Source organism: Equus przewalskii, chromosome 7 (assembly GCF_037783145.1).
Source record: "Equus przewalskii isolate Varuska chromosome 7, EquPr2, whole genome shotgun sequence".
NCBI lineage: Eukaryota > Metazoa > Chordata > Mammalia > Perissodactyla > Equidae > Equus > Equus przewalskii.
Genome location: NC_091837.1, coordinates 59104763 through 59123625, shown reverse-complemented (window position 1 = coordinate 59123625; position 18863 = coordinate 59104763). Strand labels below are relative to the sequence as shown.

Genomic DNA, 18863 nt, shown 5'->3' with positions numbered 1-18863 from the left:
CAGAGAGAGCCAGCAGGCTCAGGGGCATCTGCAGGGGGCCCAGGGCAGCTGGGCGCAGAGGACGCCCTGCCCTTCCTCATAGCCTCACGGTCTGGGGGGCCTCAGGCGCTGCCCACACTCCACCCAGCCTCTGCCCCAGCCCCCCGCCTGAGCTGGCACTCCCCCCGGGGCGCTGAATAAGAGCCAGAGAATGAGCCAAGAACACAGGCCAGTTCCTCACAACCCTCCTCAATCTGCCTGCTTCCTCCTCAGTTCTCCTTCCAGAAGACCACTCTCATGCAATGTTCAGTGCCCTGCCTGCTCAGCACCCCCCGGGGGCCCCCAGTTCCTGCAGGATGGAGGCCGCCCCCCACTCTGCTCTCCCATGCTCCGTTTCACACCCCCTTTGCCCTGATCTGGCTGGTGCACCCTATTTCTCAGATGGCCGGAGCTCCTTGCTGCTTCTGACCACTCCGTGACAGTGGTCATCTGGAAGGGGAATGGACAAGGAAGCAGAGCTGGTAGAGGAGGGCAGTTTGCAACTGGCCACAGCTGCCCCACCCCTGATCTCCCGGAGGCTCACACAGGCAGGTCTGGGGGGAGGGTCTGACCTGCCAGGCATCCCACACTCCACTGACCGCTTCAGCCCTCCCGTTCTCCACCCCTGCAGCCCCTAGGAAGCTCTGCTGTGCCTCCCACCTGGAAGGTCCCATGCTTCTGTCCTCACTAGTCGAGTCCCTCCCTCCCGCTCACCATTTCAGGAAACCTGCACTGTCCAGAGTCACCTCAGCACCTCCTGATGGTCATTGACTTGTGTCCTCCCTCATAGTGGTCTCGTGGCAGTCTGCCCTTCATACACCTTGTCTCTCCATCAGAAGGGCTCCCAGAGTCTGCGAGCTTGTCCCTGGCTGCTGATGTGAGGGGTCATTGAGGCAGGCTGCCGGCCACAGTGAGAAGGGGATAGAGGCAGTTGGAGACCGTCTGGCCCCTTACATGGAGGGGGTACTTTCAGGGGTTCGAGTCACGTCGATACTGACAGGAATGCCACTCTCCTTCCCCACTAGGGACTTAGCCACCTCCATCAGCAGGACGGGGCAAAAGCCAGGGGAGGGAGGGGGGCCTGATGTGATAGGGGTGTCAGGTGGGTAACTCCATCCGTCTCCGGCAGGAAGGAGTGGCCAGTGGGCGTCAGACCATTCTTCCAGTGTATTCTTGGGAGTTTTCCTAAAATGGCCCACATTTCCATCGCATTTAACTTGTTCTCTATGAAAGTCAACAAACATTCCAAAGCCAACCAAAACAATGTGGATACTGTCCAACTCTCTGGGTTTTTAGGTTGTCCGTAGTTTTGAATGACACTTGCCCTCAGCCATGGAAAGTGGGATCCCTCAATGTTGAGAAGCCATTGGGGTTGCTGCCTCTCCTTGGTTGAGGTTTGGGGCATGGCAGCCCCTTGGCCTCCTACAAAGGAGGTCAGGGCATGAGGGAGGGAAGAGAGGTGATGAGGGCTCCCAGAGCTCAGAAGAGAGGGTTCTGGGTATAGTGCAATGGGATGGCATCCATGACCTGGCTTTGAGCCCAAGTCCAGTTCTTGGAGCCTTGCTGCTGCCTGAGAGGGTCCTGAGAAGGGAGGACGGGAGGCGGGTGGGCATGAGACCGCTCTGCGGTGATGCGTCTCCTGCAGAGAAGGAGGTGCTGAAAGGACAGAGCCAAAGGGTAGTGTAGGGTGAGATGCCAGCAACCATGCTGGCCAGGCCTCTCCCTCAGTTCTTGCCACAATGACACCTCCACCAGATTGGCTTTCCTGAAACCAACTTGATACTCTGTTCCCAAGCTCAAGAATCTAGAATGTTTCCCTATTTCCTGTTCCCTTTGACTGATTTTCAAGAGCCCCCTCAATCTGGCCCCAGCTGTCCATCCCCTCCATCATGAGTACAAGTGGGCATGGAGTTATTTAGAAATAGCCAGCATGAAGAGTTCTAATGCAATGCACCTTGTGGTATGGCCATCTTAAGAGAAGTATGGTGTCCAGAATAGAGGAGGTGATGGTTCTACTTGTACTGATAAGATGACATGCCCATTTTACAAATAACGCATTTGAGGTTCAAAAGGACTAAATTACTTGCCCACAGCCACACAAAAATTAAATGGTGACAAATGGTGATTGGAACCCAGATGTGTGTGACTCTGATGTCTTTGCTCCTAGCCCCTTCCTTTTTCATTCCTTCTCTAAATCCTGCCTAGCTACAAATCCCAGCTCAAGGGCTCCCTCCACCAGAAAGCCTTCCCTGCCTGCATCCGCCTTCCCAGTCGTCTCCCAGCCTCTGCACAACCCTTTGTGTGTGTGTGTGTGTGTGTGTGTGTTTGCCACAATAAGGTCATAAGTTCCCTGAGCGTCAGAGAGCAGCCACAGCCCACACTCCTTCCTGCAGGTCCTCCCCAGAGCCAGGATCAAGTGGAGAAACCAGGGCAAATCCACCTTCCTATGTCAACAGCCCGCCTCCTCCTCTGCCTGCCCAGGCCCGGAGCAGCCAGGAGGTGGGGACAGTGGTGGTGAGGACAGCAAAGCAGGGAGAAGGCAGAAGTGGAGGGCATGCCACTCCAGAGAGATACATGTTCCATGACGTATAGTAACAAGAGAACGCATCGTTCCCCAGACTGTGTCATAAATATTATATTTATAACATCAATTAAATGCCGATGACTTAAATCATTTATAATAGAGATACAGCCACTCAGTGAACCATTAGCAGAGTCAGCACCTTCTCAGTCCTAGCAGGGTCCAACAGAGAGCGATGGCTCAGCCTCGGCTCAGGCTCCCAGTGCCTCCCCAGGAGGACTCCCGGGGCTCATGGAGTGGGAGGAGGGGTGGCACAGAGCAGGAGCACCCCCACCCTGGGGAGGTGTAACTCAGGCAAGGCTGAGCTGGGAGAAAACATTTGGTCCAATCTCCTGCCTTGCATGAGGCAGCCCCCAGCGCAATGAGGTGGAGGCAGGTGCCTGTCATCAGGGCTCTTCTGGAGGGCGCATCCAGGAGCACTCACCCTAAAGCTTCACTGCTGGCATGGGTGCTACTCCTGGGGACCACGGGAGGTGGCCATCTTTGCCTCCTGGGAGTGCCGTGTTGGACATTCTGCAGGGGTGCAGGACCCAGTGCAGCCAGCAATCCATGAACATCTGCAACCGGGGGAACGATGCCCATCTCTGCCTTCTTCTAGTGTCAGGTCTGCTGGAGGACAGGGACGGAGAATCAGGCAGGGACAAGAGTGTATGAGACACAGGGGGCTGTGGGAGCCCCTGCAGTGGCCCATCACCCTAGCTGGGGCAATTTTCCTCCATCCCCTGCCCACTCTGAGCCTCCTCTCTCTCCTGAACAGCAGTACCCCCTCCTTTCCATGTCCCTGTCTCCATCTGTGCCCCTACAGCCCATTCCCCACACGTGGCCCCCTCAGAGCATGACCCTCCACTGTATTACTCTCTGGAGGCTCCCGGTCCTTTCACTCTGGCGGGAGTCCAAGGCCCTCACCTCGCCTGTCCTGCTGCCTCCATGACTCCACCTCTAGTTACCCTCTCCTTCAGTCCCTTGCTGTAGACCCCTGGCTGCTCCTCAGACATCGCTGCTCCAGCCTTTGCACCAGCTGTTGCCTCTGTGGGTGCCTCTCCCCCGTATGCACTGCTCCCTACATCTCAGCTCGCACGTCCCTGTCACCCAGGCCTGTCCTGACTTGCCAACTAACGTAGCCCCAGCTTCCCCATCTGCCACTTTGTTTTATTTCATTCATGGCAGAGACCACTTCCCTGATCTTTTCTTATTCATCATCCTCTTCTTCCCGCTTAAAGGGGAGCTCCGTGCCAGCAGGAACTCTCTGTATTCGTTCTTCTCTGTGTCCCGACGCCTTGCACAGTGCTCGGCCCAAAGCAGGGGCTCAGGAAAGGAATGGCAGAAGGCACAGGACAGGGATGCACTCGGGCGGTGCTATGAAAGTGCTGGGGTGTGGGATCCCACTGGCTGGGGTGCGGTCAGTGAATGTCTACATTGGCAGGTTACATATACCAGGTCCTGGGCCAGGTGCCAGGGGTCAGAGGAGAAGGGGGAAGACTCCATCTTCAAGGAAGCTTAAGGAGAACAGAGGGAGCCCCGGGCTCAGGTCTTCCTTGTGGGCTGGGAAGCTGGGGCAGTTTCCTGGTGGAGGGGGAGCTTGTAATGGATCCAGAAAACTGGAGACTCCAGGTAGTGGAGGGGAGCGAGCTCCCAGCTCCAGGCCTGGGACAGCCTGACCAAGGCCCAGCATCGGGGAGAATGGCCACCGGAGTGTGTGTTTAGAAGGGAAGAGGGTGGTGGAGACCACACAGGGCTGGAAATGTGACTCACTCAGCCTGGCCAGCTTCCAGAAAACTCTGTGCAATCAACCAGAGAAATACATCGGAGAAAACAAAATTGTGAGAGTAACTTTGAAGCCTCGGTTGCCACGGGAACATATCTGTAAATACTTAACTGCAAACATTAAGTGACACACAGGATGGAGTGAGGGAGCAGGAGGCAGCAGTGCTCGCAGTGGGAGCTAGCCATGTCCGCTGGCACCTTCCATCACCAGCCAAGGCCCATAGCACCTCCCCCTCCTTCTTTCCCTCTTCCTCCCAGGGTCTCTGCCCTGGACCCTCTTCCTTCCACCCTCTCCCTCACTCCTCCTTGTCCCCATGAGCAGGACATTGAGGGTGGAATGGTTCCAAGTGGTCCTCGAGATTCCCTTTCTGTCCCAGTTCTGCCTCATCCCTGGTCCCCACACCAGGCCCCCCCGGGACCCTCACTCTCACGAGCTTCCCAGCCCAGAGGTGACCAGAACCCTGGCCATTCACTTTCCCTCTCTTCTTTATCCCCCTCACTTCTAAGGGATGAGCACAGGAAGTCTTTGCAACAAGTGCGTTTAAGTGACCCAGATGTTTTGCTGTAAGGAAATCTTGGTCCAGCTTGCTGATTCAGGACCCCCATCCTTTTCTTTCCACTGTGTCTCCTCTAGTCTGCCCTCGGTCGTGGCCATCTCCCACCAGCCTCTCTGCCCAAGGCTCCCCCGTGGCTCCATGTCTGCATGGGAGTCTGGAGGGCAGTCACCCTGAAGCCCTCTCTGCCTGCTGGCACTGACATGCCTGCTCTGGTCCTGCCCAGAGGTTTTTAAACTTTCTGGGTCACAGACTCCTTTGGGAAACTGACGGAAGCTTTTCATTCATCCATTCAATTGTGCTCCAGAAGGTTAGTGAGCAAGGCCAGGCCCAGTGCTGAGTGCTGGGCAGTCCCTGCCCTCCCAGGCCCCACGAGTTAGGGGAGGGGCGGGCAGTAAGCAAGATCCCAATCTAGAGGAACTGCTCCGGCATAGCAGGCAGTGTTCAAGGTCGGGACAGGGCCCAGCGTGGCTGGAGGGCACAAGTGAAGGGACAGAAGGGGTGGGTGGAGAGGATGGGAACAGATCCTATAGCACCTTGTAGACCATTTTCAAGACTTTGAGTTTTATTGAGTGAAACAGGAGCCACTGAGAGGCTTTGAGCAGAGGAGGGACATGCTGTGCTCGCTCTGGCTGCTGTGCTGAGAGAGACAGTACAGGACAAGGTGGAAGCAGGGGACAGTTAGGAAGTCACTGCAGTGACAAAGGAGAGATGGACATGGCTTGGACCATGTGATGGATGTCGTGGTGAGAAACACCATGGTCCTTGGAAGAGGGAGCATTTGTATATCTGTGGGCCATTTTATGCACATTCTCAAGATGCTCCTGGACCCCAAGGTTCAGCCATAGTCCCCCTAAGGTCCTGTGGCCCTGGGTTCAGACCTCGCTGTCCCTGGCTTCTCACCTTAACTCCAGCAGACACCTCTAATCCTTGGCCCATTTGTGGAGCCAAGGCAAGCAGATCCTTTGCCCATTGCAGGTCAGGCTCCCTTCCCAGCTCCTACAAGAGCCATGGTGTCGTTGATGGGAGCACCTCTGCCCAGCACCCAGCAGGCTCCACTGAGCACCTCCAGAGGGCCCTTGGGTGACCCAGGCAACATGGATGAATCTCACAGACTTTATGCTGAGTGAAAGAAGCCAGACACAAATGAATACATTATGTATGAAATTCTAGAATAGGCAAAACCAAACTGTGATGAAAAAAGTCAGAACACTGGGTGCCTTTGAGGAGGTTGGGATGTTGCCCAGAAAGGGTCATGAGGGAAGCTTCTGAGGAGATGGTGATGTTCTCTATCTTGGCAGGGGCATGGGGTACATCAGTGTTTGTATTTGTCAAAACTTATTAAATTATGCTCTTAAGATGTATACATTTCACTGTTGGTAAAGTTTATCTTTTAAAAAATAGACCTAAGAAGGATGGTGTGTCCCAGACAGAACTAGGAGGGGCCAGCTGCCAAAGAGGATGCCCGTCTCCGTGGAGAAAGAGTCCCCCGCCTTGTTAAGTGCTCTGAGGCAGCTGCAGGCAGGAGGGACGTGATCTGATAAAGGAATGCGTGTGGAAGTGTTAGAGGTTGACTACAGGGATAAAGTGATTCTGCATTTTGAAAGAGAATTCTGAAGACAGCAATGCTTACCCCACTGAGATGAATCCAATGGTGGGATTCAAGACCCCTTGGCAGGCAGTGGTAGAGGCCCCCCCTCGCAGATGGTCTGCTCTATGAACATGATGGGCAAAAAAGAGGGAGAGCAGGAGAGAGGGAGAAAAGTTGGTAATTAATTAATTACCCCTCCCCTTCCAGCTGCCTCTCCATTCCCCCCAACCCCTAACCTTCCACCCTCTCCTCACCCCCACGTTTGCTTCCCTGCTCCCTCCCCTCCTAGCTCCCGCTTGCTGTTGAGATGCCCTAATTGATGTCTGGTCCAGGTCAGAGCCCTTGCAGAGTCTGGTTTCCGTCTGGTTTGTTTCTCACCCTGCTCAGGTGAGGCCCACCCAGGGTCCATGGGAAAAGGCTGGAGGGGAGATTCAGCTCCTTGATTCGGCGCTTGGTTAGGGTGTTGGCTCTTCTCTTCACCACTGACTTCCTACCCCCAGAACCTCTTCCCTGCCCAGTCTGACAGAAGAAAGATTCCATTAGGAAAATGATGCTGGACCGTGGGTGGGGCCAGAGCCAGGGCCTGTCCCCTGGGTGGGGCATTGGTGTGGGCTGGAGCAGTCAGGGAGGGCTTTCAGGGAGGGGTGTTACCCAGACTTTCAAGATGGAGGAGATCTGAGATCAGCTTTGGGAAGGAGACAGCAGGAAACCAGGGCGCCCATAAATCCCAATGCACCAGGACAGATCCAGAGTTGCCAATTGTCCTGGACAAATTATTAATAGTGTGCTTTCAACCTAACAAGGGTCCCAGTTTAGACAATCAATTATATGGTCACCCAACACATTAAAAACAAATAAACAAAAAAGATAAGTGAATGGCAAAACCAAGAGGCAGGTATGCACACAGGTGTGCCGAGTGGCTGGAATGAGGGATCCTGGAGGAGATGAGGAAAAGGAAAGGAGACAGCGGGGAGGAAGGAGACAGGGCCAGGGGTGCTCTGAACACCCCGAGGGCTCCAGAGCCCCTCACAGGGCCCCTCCGCAAGCGAGTGGGACACAGCAATCTCATATTCCCACATTTCCAAAAGAAGGCAAAGACCCAGAGAAGTGACATTACTGGGCACAGGCTGCACAGCTCATTGGTGACAAACCAAGATAGAACTCAGGCTGCTCTCTCATACCCCAACACTAGCAGGGATCAAGCCTGTGAGAAGAGTGACAACTGCGTGTCCCAACTCTGATGCTGGGTGCTGAGGACTCCCGAGGCCACGCAGCGATTTCCGATGAGGAGGATATAGATGGTATACAGATCAAATTCCACTCCTTACTAACTGTGCCCCTGTGGGCGAGCTTCTTGACCTCTCTATGTGCCTCAGTTTCTTCACTTGTAAAATAACCATAACAATAATACCATTTCTGATGACTTGGCATTGCAGGATCTCCAAAAATAGACAGAGTTCTTTCCCAGAGGTCCCCAAGCCCCACCTGCTCCTAGCATGTTCTAGACCCTCTCTGCATGGAGCGGTCTCTGACCCATGCCAATGTGTTAAGCTTCATCACAATCCTCCTTGGGTCCACTGGCATTGAGTTCAAGGAGTACCCCTCAGTTACCCCCAAATCATAGTCCTTTCAGTTTATTAGCCACTCCATCCCAAACTGAATTCAAGTTCCTTCCTGAAAAATTGCAGGACTGGGCTTCTCAGGCATCAGCCAGGCCTTAGGCACCAGTGGCCACTGGATGACCTCCTTGAGGAAAATAAGAGGAAGAAAGCAGCCCTCCTCAGTCAGTGAGTCTAGGACAGAGATAAGGATGGGCAAGCCAGCATCCAGGAGAGATCCCAGGAGTAGGGGCTCCCATGGCACCTGCTTGTAGGGGCAGATGAGGCACAACATAAGGAAACGCCTCCCCTCTGCTTTCAACCTCAGCGATAGCAGGAGGACCGTGTTCACCCACAGGGCCCAGAAAGATGGATACCGACAGGGCCGGGGTGGTGCTTTGGGGCGTGTGTTGGATGCCTTCCTGCCTGAGAGCCACCAATGAGATCCATTTGGAAAGCAAACAGGAAACTGATGTCTAAGAGAAAACAGAGAATTAACCTTGTGCATTTCTCCTATCTTCTCCAGCAAAGAGACTGGCCTTCAGGATGGGAAATGTAGATACGCATCGTAAAAAGGGAATCAACATCCAAACAAGGCAATGACGTCAAACCTAGTCCCATAAGTTAGATTGAATCTCCAAGCCAGAGCAAACTGTGAGCCATGGTCCTGGGAGGGCATAAGGAATGGGTAGAGGGGCTCTGAGCCCCTGGGGGTCATCACTGAGGCATTGTAGAGCCTGGAAATGAACAAAAGCCAGGTTTTTAAAAGGTGACGAGGCTAGATTCCAAAAATTGGCAGATTGTCAATCTTGAAGACAACCTTTGGCAAACTTCTAGAATAACTTTGTCAAAATGGTGGCTCAAGACACTTGAGGGGAAGTGATGGTGATTTGGGAACCACTGTGGTGCACCCAGAGTGAGCCGGGTCAGAGGGCCGGTGCCTGTTTTGATAAGGGGATGCTGCAAAGCCTATAACCTGGCATCATGTCACCTCATGGGGCCAAATGACAAAGTTGCCCAGGGTAACTCAGAGCTGGGTGGGCAGGGAGGGAGGTCCCCGGTGAGTGACATCCATGGCCTTTGTCTTTGTGCCCTCCTGCTGAACTCTTTTATCAAAGACTTGGGAGGAGGGGTAAGTCATAGAAGCTGATTTTTAGATACACTCCTGACGCACAAGCTGGTCTGGAGGGTGAGATGCTGGTTAATACGTTCAGAATCCAAAGACATCTCCCCAGTGCAGCTCTCATTGCAGGTGCAGCTTCGCGTGAGCCCCTGTGTCCGCCGCCTGCCCTTGCCACGATAACAGTGCAGAGGTTCCAACCGCTTCCTTTCTGAAACCCCAGAACCTACACCCTTCTTGGGATGGAGAGTATTGGAAGATTCTGGAAACTTTAAAAAAGCGTGTATTTGGAAATTCTTTGTCAGTTGGTTGGTTGGTTGATTGGTATTTGTGATCCCTCTCTGATCCCCAAGTGTTTTACATAGTAATAAGACGAGAATCCTTTGGGGTACCAGGCCCCTTTGAGAATCTGATGGAAGCTATGAACTCTTTCTCTAGGAGAAGTACTCCCGGGTGTGAAATGGGGCTGACCATCTCGGGGGTTCCCTCTAGCCCATCAGAGAACCTCTCAGGAAACCATGGATTTCCGATAGGCAGCCGCTGCCAGGCAGCCCCTCTGGCAGTCATTGCACCTCAACATGGCTTGGTCTGTTCCTTCCGGAGTGGGAGTGGGGCAATGATCACACAAACCCTTGGTGCCTGTAGTGGGTTAAGTGTCCTCCCAAAATTCACATCCACTCGGAAATGGTGACCTTATTGGGAAATTGGGTCTTTGCAGATGTAATCAAATGAAGATGAGGCCATATTGGATTAGGGTGGGCCCTAAGTCCAAGAGGACTGGTGTCTTTAGAATAAAGAGGAAATTCGAGCACAGAGACACAGAACATGCAGGGAGAGCACCATGTGATGATGGAGGCAGAGATTGGAAGGATGCAATGGCGAGCTAAGGAAGGCCAGGGCTTGCTGGCAACCCCCGGAAGCTAGAAGGAGGCAAGGAAGGATGCTCCCCTGGAGCATTCAGGGAAATCAAGGCCCTGCTCACACCCTGATATCTGACTTCTAGCCCCCAGAACTGTGAGAGAATACATCTCTGTTGCTTTATGCCACCCAGTTTGTGCCTTCTAATATTGTGGCAGTGCTAGGAAACTAACGCAGTGCCAAAAGGAAGCTGGAGCAGAGAAGGAAGCCCAGTGGGCCTGTGGCTGGGCCTCCACCCTTTCCCTCCCTCCACCACACTTCATGGGGTCTTGCTGGTCCTGGCTGTCCACCGGAGCCACGGCCACCAGGCAGCCCCTGGGTTTGCCTGAGAGAGGGTTACAGGCCACTTGAAGAGAAGTTAGAAATCTCAGCACGTCCATCTTAATAAGTTTTATTACAGTCTGCCACTTTAGACTAATGACAAATTTATTGTATGAAATACCAGCAGTATATTTTTTATTTTGTTAATTAATTATCTCAAAAAAAGGTGAAATTTATAAAAGTGTCCAGAAACGGTACACATGGTAAAATCGCCTTCCAGCAGGAGATGAAATTATTACTAATATAGGATCGAATTATTATTGTATTGACTTAGTTACTTTACGACTCTGTAATGGATTTCTTCATTATTTTCTCGGGATTGTGGCATTCGTGATTGCATTAAAGTCTGTTAATCTATGCAAATATCATTAGGCACCGCTAATAACCAAGCAACTTTCCTCCCTTTCGAGGAACGTGCTAAATACTTGGCCTGCGTGGGTCACTTCTGGGCAGCAGGGAGGGAGGAAAGACAAGTAGCAGGCAGTTCTGGAAGCCCTCTGCACACACAGCCCTGCCCAAGGTGGAGTGGGCGGGCACTTCTGTAGGGGGGTTGAGGGTCTTAGGAAAGTCTCCTAGCCGCAAGCCATCACACATCTTCTTTCCCTATCAGAGGGCCTGGCTTGTCACCATAAACCTCCATTCCTTTGGATTAAGGCTTTGGAGGACCTTCTTAAAATGCTCCTATCCTGGAAAGAAAACCTCATGGGCTCAGTATCCACCATTAGGGCTCTAGAACCCACAAGATGTTCGAGGGGAGCATAGGGCCTTGCTGTGTTGAGACAAGGAATTGGTCAGATTTTATGAAGATTAGAAAGACAGCTGGATCAAATTATGGGCGCTGTCTGAGTAGAGTTGGCCAAAATAGGATGTTCTCGGGGACACCTGTGGACACTAGAGACTTGGGAGGGATGTCTCCACTGTGGCGGGGAGGGAGAGGTGGATGAGCAGAGGTAACCACCCCATGAGCAGCCCATTATTCAAATTTAGAATCCATGGGGATTTGAAATCCCCATGACCTCACCCACCGGGTCCTCAGGTCAGCCCACGGCTACAGGCCTAATTCTCCCATTGCCCATGGGAGGTGGTGAGACCCAGGCTGAGCCCCCAGCCCCAGTCACGGAACTGATCAGAGCTCATAGGAACCAAATCCAAGCCCCTAGCCACTGAATCCAAGGTGGGCTCCCATTTTATCTTTGCTGAATGGTCAGACCAGAGTGTGAGGGAGGTGGAAAGAGATGTGTCCACGGGTCCAGGTTCCCTTCCTAACCTTGACTTTCTCAGATTAAACCCCCTCTATAATATGTGGGTTACTGTTATTATTCACTCAAACCGTGTTTCTCGAGCATCCATTATGTGGCAGGCACTTCACTAGGCTCTCCTGACAGCAAGCTCCTTTCCTAGCACCAACAGAGGTGCTGACTCACAGTTTTTAACTGAAAACGGTGTGGGACTCATCATTCTCACTATCTTGGCTGCATCAAAGGATGAGCTTGACGATCAAGGCTCAGAGAAGGGCAGACACCAGGCCCAGGTCACAGTTTTGGGGACTCAGGGCTAGAGACAAGTTTCCTAACTGCAGGTCCGGGGTGCTCCCTGCTGCCTACCCTCCCACGATCCTCCCCCCTGGGTGGGTGACACTGTAGTCTTGCAGGTGAGATGGCACCAGGCCGAGGATTCGGCTACGGCATGTTCTCCTCCTCCTTGAGCTTCCGATGCCCTCCTTGGATCGGAGTGCCCAGACTTTTGAAGGTCAAGGAGCCATTTTTAACATCAAAAATTCATCAGCACCCCGCCTTGACAGATGTTTTACTTTGAGTATCCATTGTTTGAGAGAATGCAAAATGGCAATAAGCTACCTTGAATTCAGCAGTGCTTTTAAATGAATTGGTACTTTTTAAATCACAACAGCATCTATATGCATTTGAAAAATAGTCACATCTACCTAGGAGTGAAGTATTTCTGATGCACTCAGCAGACAAAGCTTGAGGTACCTGGGACCCCAAGGTCAGACGGCACCGCTGCCCCAGGCCATCTGGCTGCTGTGCCCTAGGAGGAGAGAAAGCAGGGCTAGAAGTGGGCGGGGCATGATGGATGGTGCTGGCAGGGAGCACTCCCTGTGGCCACCAAGGGGGCACCCAGGCTGAGAGCCGTTGCCATCCCCCTCTCCTCTTCCTGTTCCTCTCTCTCCATCAGCCTCTTCAGCCTCGTCTTCCTGGCCCTAAGCCCAGGGTGGGGGTGCTCCTTGCTGGGGCTGCTGCAGGCCACACTCCCCACACTTCCACTGCCCATACACACCTGGCCCCACCGCACGTCCTGTTCTGATTACAGACCCCCTCCCCTTCAGCCCAGCCCACCCTCTTTGTCCTCCCCAGCTCAACACAGTCACAGACCTTCTCCCAGACACCTACCCCCACTCCCACCCCCTTGCTCTCCCTTTAGGCCGATAATCCTTCCCCAGCCCTGTCCCTTCATGCTACCTTCCAGGCGTCTCCTTTTCCATCCTCAGTCACTGCAGGCCTAAATGCTTATCTGGTCCCTTTGACCATAGAGGACATTTTCTGGCAAAATCAATCATGGTTGAGGTGACACAAGCCAACACATTTCAAAGGGCTCCCGGAAGAGGGCAATGAGGAGGCTAAAGGCCTTCGAACCCAAAGGACGGAATTCCAGACCCTCAGGCAGGCACACGGAAGTCATCTTCTATTTTGAGCACCACAGAGGGCGTGGCACAGCCGTCAGAGATACCTGTCGGCAATCCCGCTTACACCGCTTACGGCCTGGTGAGCTTGAGCCTGTTACTCAGCCTCTGTGTTATATTGAAGTAGGATAGTGAGAAGTGGGCAGAATGTGTGGAAAGGCCCAGCTGGCACAGAGCTGATGGTCAGTTAGCATTGTCCCCTGCAGAAAAGTCTGGATGCAGCGGAGAAAGGAAGACTGGTGGGGATGCCCCAGCCAGCAAGCCAGGGTTTTCACCCTCCTCCTTCATTCCCAGACATGCCTGCTCCAGGCAGAGTGGGCCCCACAGTGCTGTCACCTCCAGTGTCCCTCCTTGAGACCTGTTGGTGGGAGGCTGTGTCTTGCTTTTCAAAACAGGATTCTCCAGCTCCTTGCAAACAGGCACCTGTGGCGAGTAGACTTCTTTGCATTCTCTCCTCTGCTCCCATCCCAGGTTTCCTTCCTTATCCCCACGCCTCCCTGCCCAACTTTTCCCAGAGAAGGGAGGCAAGGCAACCTGTCCTCAGTACCTGTGACCTCAGCCGTCATGATGCCCCGCCCCAGCAAGCTCTTCCTGCTCCACAGTGCTCCTCCGTGGGCCCCCATCCGGCTCTGCCTTCCACAGCTGGGCCATTCAGGCCCCAATTTGGAAGCACTTTTACCCAAGGATCAGGTCTACTCCTTGCATCTCCCAACACAGTACCTTGCACATGGTTTGTTGACTGACTGAGTGCCTGCCTGGTGAACAGAAGGGGTCCAGAGCTACCATGCAGGTTTCTGAAACTTGGAATTTCCCCTTTCCGCCACTCTCTAAGCTGAACTTTATGGTAACCCAATATTGCCAACCTAAAGGATTCAGGGGCCCCCCTTGAGAGACAAGAGTAGCCTCCTCTGTGGCTGGTAATGCCAGCCACATGCCAACAGTTAATATGCTGCCACCCTTCAAAAACGTTTGATCGCTCGAGGAAACTGACACTCCCCTCACCATCTCATTAGCCATTAGAAATAATAATGTCCTGCAAATTGTGCTGCCCCTTCCAGTTCCCAGAGCCATACTCTCCTGAGCTCACCAGAGCCTTGCCACCATCCACTCTGGTGGGCAGGCAGTGGGGGGGGGGGGGGTGCCTTCCACGTGGTAGATGAGAGCTCAGAAGCCAGATTACTTGGGTTCAAATCCTGACCCTTTTCTTTATTAGCTCTGGGACCTCCAGAAGTTGCTGAAACTCTCTGTGCCTCAGTTTCCTCATCTGTAAAACAGGGTGACAGTGGTACCCACCTCATAAAATTAAAGTGCTCTGAGCAGTGCTCGGCCCATGGGGAGTGCTCAGGATGAGTCAGCTCTCCTTGCTCTCTGTGAGGGCATGGTCCCCGACTGAGGGAGTGACTGGAGGAATCTCCGCATGTGCCATATGGGCCGACGGCCAACGCCTGCCATCTGACTGCAGGGGCCAGCCCAGCCTGTCTCACTCCAAGAGCCAACCTGCTCTGTGGGGTAGGAGGGCATGGCTTGGCCTTTGAAGAGCAAGCACCTATGGGGGAGACCGACAGGCCTGCCCCCAGGAGGGAGGTTCTCATTAGGAACAATGGTGTCTCAGGAGGCAGCTCCCTCCTGCCTTCGGTCTCAGGGAAACAGCAAAGAGAAACTTCAGGTGTCCACGGAAACCAGCCCCACTACAACCTACGTTAACCACAAACCCCTCAGACACGCGCAGGTTCAGGAAGTTGAAAGAGAAGTTGGTTTAAGACAGGTCTTGAGCAGAGCAGGGTTTCCCGTTCTCCTGAAAGCTGATACCCCAACAGGTGTGGGTGGCTATGGCTAGTTTTCTGACCTTTTGCATTTAGATCCCATTATCTGAAGTCCTCAGAAACATCTTGGCCATCTATCTATCCACATTCACCTATGCTATTTATGTCCCATCGATCATAAATCTATCTGCTTTCTGCAATCATTTTTCTCTCATCTGTGTATCTATCTATCATCCAATGTTTAATCTGGATATCTAGCATCTATTAATCATGTCTGCCATCCATCCATCTCTGTGTCTATCTGTAGTCCATTATCAGTCATGAGTTAATACAGTGTGTACTTAAGCATGGACCATCTGAGTTCCATGGGGAACAGGGTGAGGGGCAGCAGCAAGTCCTGGAGGGCTGGGGTGGCTGGAACAGAGACGGATAAGAAGTAAACTAGAGGGCTGATGAAAGAGGAGCCTGGGACTCTCCTCTTAGAGCAGGGCTGGCCTAAAGGATGGAGGGGAGAGGGGTACCAGAGGGAAGACAGGAGGAAGAGGAGGAGGCTGTGAAGGCATTAGAGGGGTGAGCCCCATGCTGAACCAGATAATCCCTCCCACCCTACCTCCCCACGTTAGGACAATGTCTTTCCAGGATGACCCTGTGAGGGATGGAGGGGATGCCCAGGCTCAGGTGTCAGGACAGAAAAGGTGAGTGCTACCCTCCCCCCAGCACCAGCGGGCACAGAATCCTGCAGTCTGAAGGGCTGAGCTCCTACAGGCAGGCCGAGGGCCAGAGATGTGGTGCCCGAGGAGAGGGCCAGGAGAAGCCTGGAGAAGTCCCATCACAGCCCTTCCCAGCCCCAGCTGCATATTGGTATCAAGGAGCAGCTTTCTGAAAATACTGATGCCTGGGCTCCAGACCACTCTGTATCTCAGGGGCCAGTGGTCTTAGGCATCTGCATTTTTGAAAGCCCCCAGGTGACTTTCATAGCAGCCAGGGCCGAGAACTACCCTCTTACAAGATCCAAGACTCCTGCTGTTATTCTCAGAAGGGCGTCCCGAGGAGGAAGGAGCAGTCTGCGGTGCTCCAGGGGCAGGACTTGGGCTCTGGGCAGGGTTGGGCCCTCCAGGGGGGGCACATGGAGGAATTTTCTCCCGGGCTGCCTCCTGGACCTGGCACAGAGGCCAGTGGGACTTCTGCCAGGGTATTCCAGAAGCGTCATACCACATTTGGGTTGTACTGGAGAAGGCTGGGCCAGGTGGCCTCTGAAGTCCCCACCCCCACTCAGGGTCACCAAAGGTCCTAGTCACAGTGTCCAGAGGTGGGGGATGGGCTGGATGACTGTGGCCTCTGCTGTGTCAGGCTAGCAAGGCTGACCCTGAGCCACTTGCACCTCCCAGGAAGAGGGGCACCGGGCTGTTAGAAGCTGGGGTGCCACTCTCCTCCCTTGTCCCGCAAGAAGCAAAGCCCCACTCTCAATGTTAAAAATGGCCCATGGGTCAGAGGGGCAGGAGGTTTGCCTGGCTCCCTGGCATTTCATTCCATCTGTGGTTGTGGCAGGGGACCAAGAGGAGGCGGGTGGACCCATGACCACCCACTCTGTCCATGAGGCTGTGGAAAGAAGCACCACAGCTGGGAGGATCGGCAGCCAACATGAGGGTCAGCCTGTGGCTAGGGTTACAGGCTGGTCCGTGCTCGGGTCGTGTGCAGGCGGAGTGTATCCTTGCAGCGACAACTGTGCAGCTCTACCACTCAGCTAACAAGCCCCGACCTGCTCCGCGGTTAATAGAGACAAGCAGCTCGACATGGGTACTTCTACCTCCTCCCCGTTATCTGTGGCCATGCTGAGTAGATTCTCTGCCCTGTCAATGAGATGCTTTTGACAGCATTCCTTGGTTTCTCCTCTTGGCCCCCACCCCCATGGACCACCCTGCCCCTACCCATCCCCTGCAGAAACTTCCTCCCCTTGCTGGAATAAAGCCCTGCTTTGTCTGTCTCCTTGAAAGCTGAGGACAAACTGGCCATAATTTATGCTCCCGCATGATATAAAGGAAAAAAGGCCCCATTATGCTATAAATTATCCTGTGATGGGTGAAATGCTGGAGAGTACGCCAGACGCCGGCGGAAACCCCATTAGACAACAGGGTTCGGCTGCTGAGAAGTCCCCACAGCACTCCGGGCCGTCTGTCGTGCGCCGTGTGCCTGGTAAGGATAATGTAGCAGATCAAACGTATAATCAGTTACCTGGAGAGATGGCTGCGCGCCATCGCCCCAGCAAAAGGTGACTTCTACGGAGAGCCACGGCGCGTCCCAGGCTCCCCCTGGGAGGCCTGGCGCAGACTCAAAGGCATGAAAGTCGAGGGTCAAGGGCCAGAGGAGGAAGCAGCAAGCTGTGCTGTGAATTAGGGAGCTAGGCTGAGCCAAGGGAGAACATGGTGGGCAGTGCGAATGGCCATAGGCCATGAGCCTGGACCCAGGGTCTGAGTCCCAGGCCAAGCTACCAGTGATCAGAGGTGAGGGTTCAGGCCTTGGGCCTCGAGGTGACTGTTTAGAATATGGTGGGTGGAAGAAAAGGAAGAAGAAGGGTGTGTGTGTGTGTGTGTGTGTGTATGTGATTGCTACTCCCTCAGACCACATGCCCTTTTACAGTCCCCGCTTTTGCACATGCTGGTCCCTGACCTGGGGTGCCTGCCCCTTGCCTTTTCCACCTGACAAACCCTACCCATGAGTCCTTTAGGGCCCAGCTTAAGCCTTTTAGACCCCTCCTCACTCCCCCCATTCCCTCAGGGCTCATCACTCCAGGCTCTGTGCTCACATCATAGCTGGTGCCTACTCATCTCCAGGGGACCCTCATTTCCTACTTTCTGAGGATTCCTGGAGTTCCGTGCCCTGCAGATGTCTAGGATACGATCTCTGAACAAGAGGAGGAATAGCAAGTGCAAATGCCCTGGGGCAGGGCTGTGCATGGAGTGTTCCTGAGACAACATGAAGACCCACGCATCTGGAGCGGAGGATGGAGGGATCAGGGGAGAGATGGAGTGTGACATGCCTGCTTAGCCCCTTACAGGTCACTAGAAGACTTGGACTTGTTCTCAGTGAGACGGGAGCCACTGCGGCGTTTGAACGGGGCATAGACAGGTTCTGCCTTGGATTTTAACTGACCACTCTGGCTGCTGTGTGGAGGGCAGATAGCAGGGGCCTGGATGAGTGTCAGCACACAGTAAGGAGGCGACACTCATGGCCTGGGTCCCATCCTGAAGCATGTGGAAGGCAGAGCTGAAGGAATGCGAGTGGGGGGACTGGATGCGGTTCTCCAGTCTCCTGCCTCCTCCCATCCCAACATCAAACAGAGCCTGTCTGGAGGGAGCTCAGCAGATCAAGGCCTGGCGCTGCCTCCCCCGGGACCAGAGCTGGCTGAGGGTCCTCATTTGCATCCGGGGGGAGTGCAGCCCCGTCACGGCCCCCCCACACCGCCTGTCCCCAGCAGCCTTTGATCTGGTTTGATGTCTCCTTCAGCTTCTTCCCCGGGCAGGAAGCCTTTTATCCTCGGGAGGCGGCTCTGTGCCCCTGGCTCTGGCTCCGACAGTGTGTGTGTTGTGGGGATGAAGGGGGGCATCATTCTTTTACCTACTGGTTCACTTCATTCTGAGAACGAGCGTGGCCGGCCCGTGACCCGTGTCCCAGGTGAAGGCAGCTGACCTGGTCACACAGCTGCAGCAGGAGCCAAATCCAGGCCCTTACCTCCAGTGTGGACGGTGATGCTGGAAGCTGCCTGCACCCCCTGGGGGGCGAGCAGTTGTTGGGTTCTCAGACATGAGAGGAACGGAGTGCATACCCTCCCCAGCCCTGTCCACCGCCCCTACTTGGAAAGCAGGTCTGAGACTACGTGCCGCCGGCCTGGGGAGTGAGGCGGCTCTACCGGGGCTGGGAAGGAGGAGGCAGAGGAGAC

General features: G+C 54.0%; 1 protein-coding gene across 50 annotated transcripts in view; it reads left to right on the top strand.

Annotated features, from left to right (window-relative positions):
* Positions 1-18863, top strand: part of CELF4 (CUGBP Elav-like family member 4) — a 305620-nt gene that overhangs the window by 248126 nt on the left and 38631 nt on the right. The gene's annotated exons all lie outside the window — the stretch shown is intronic.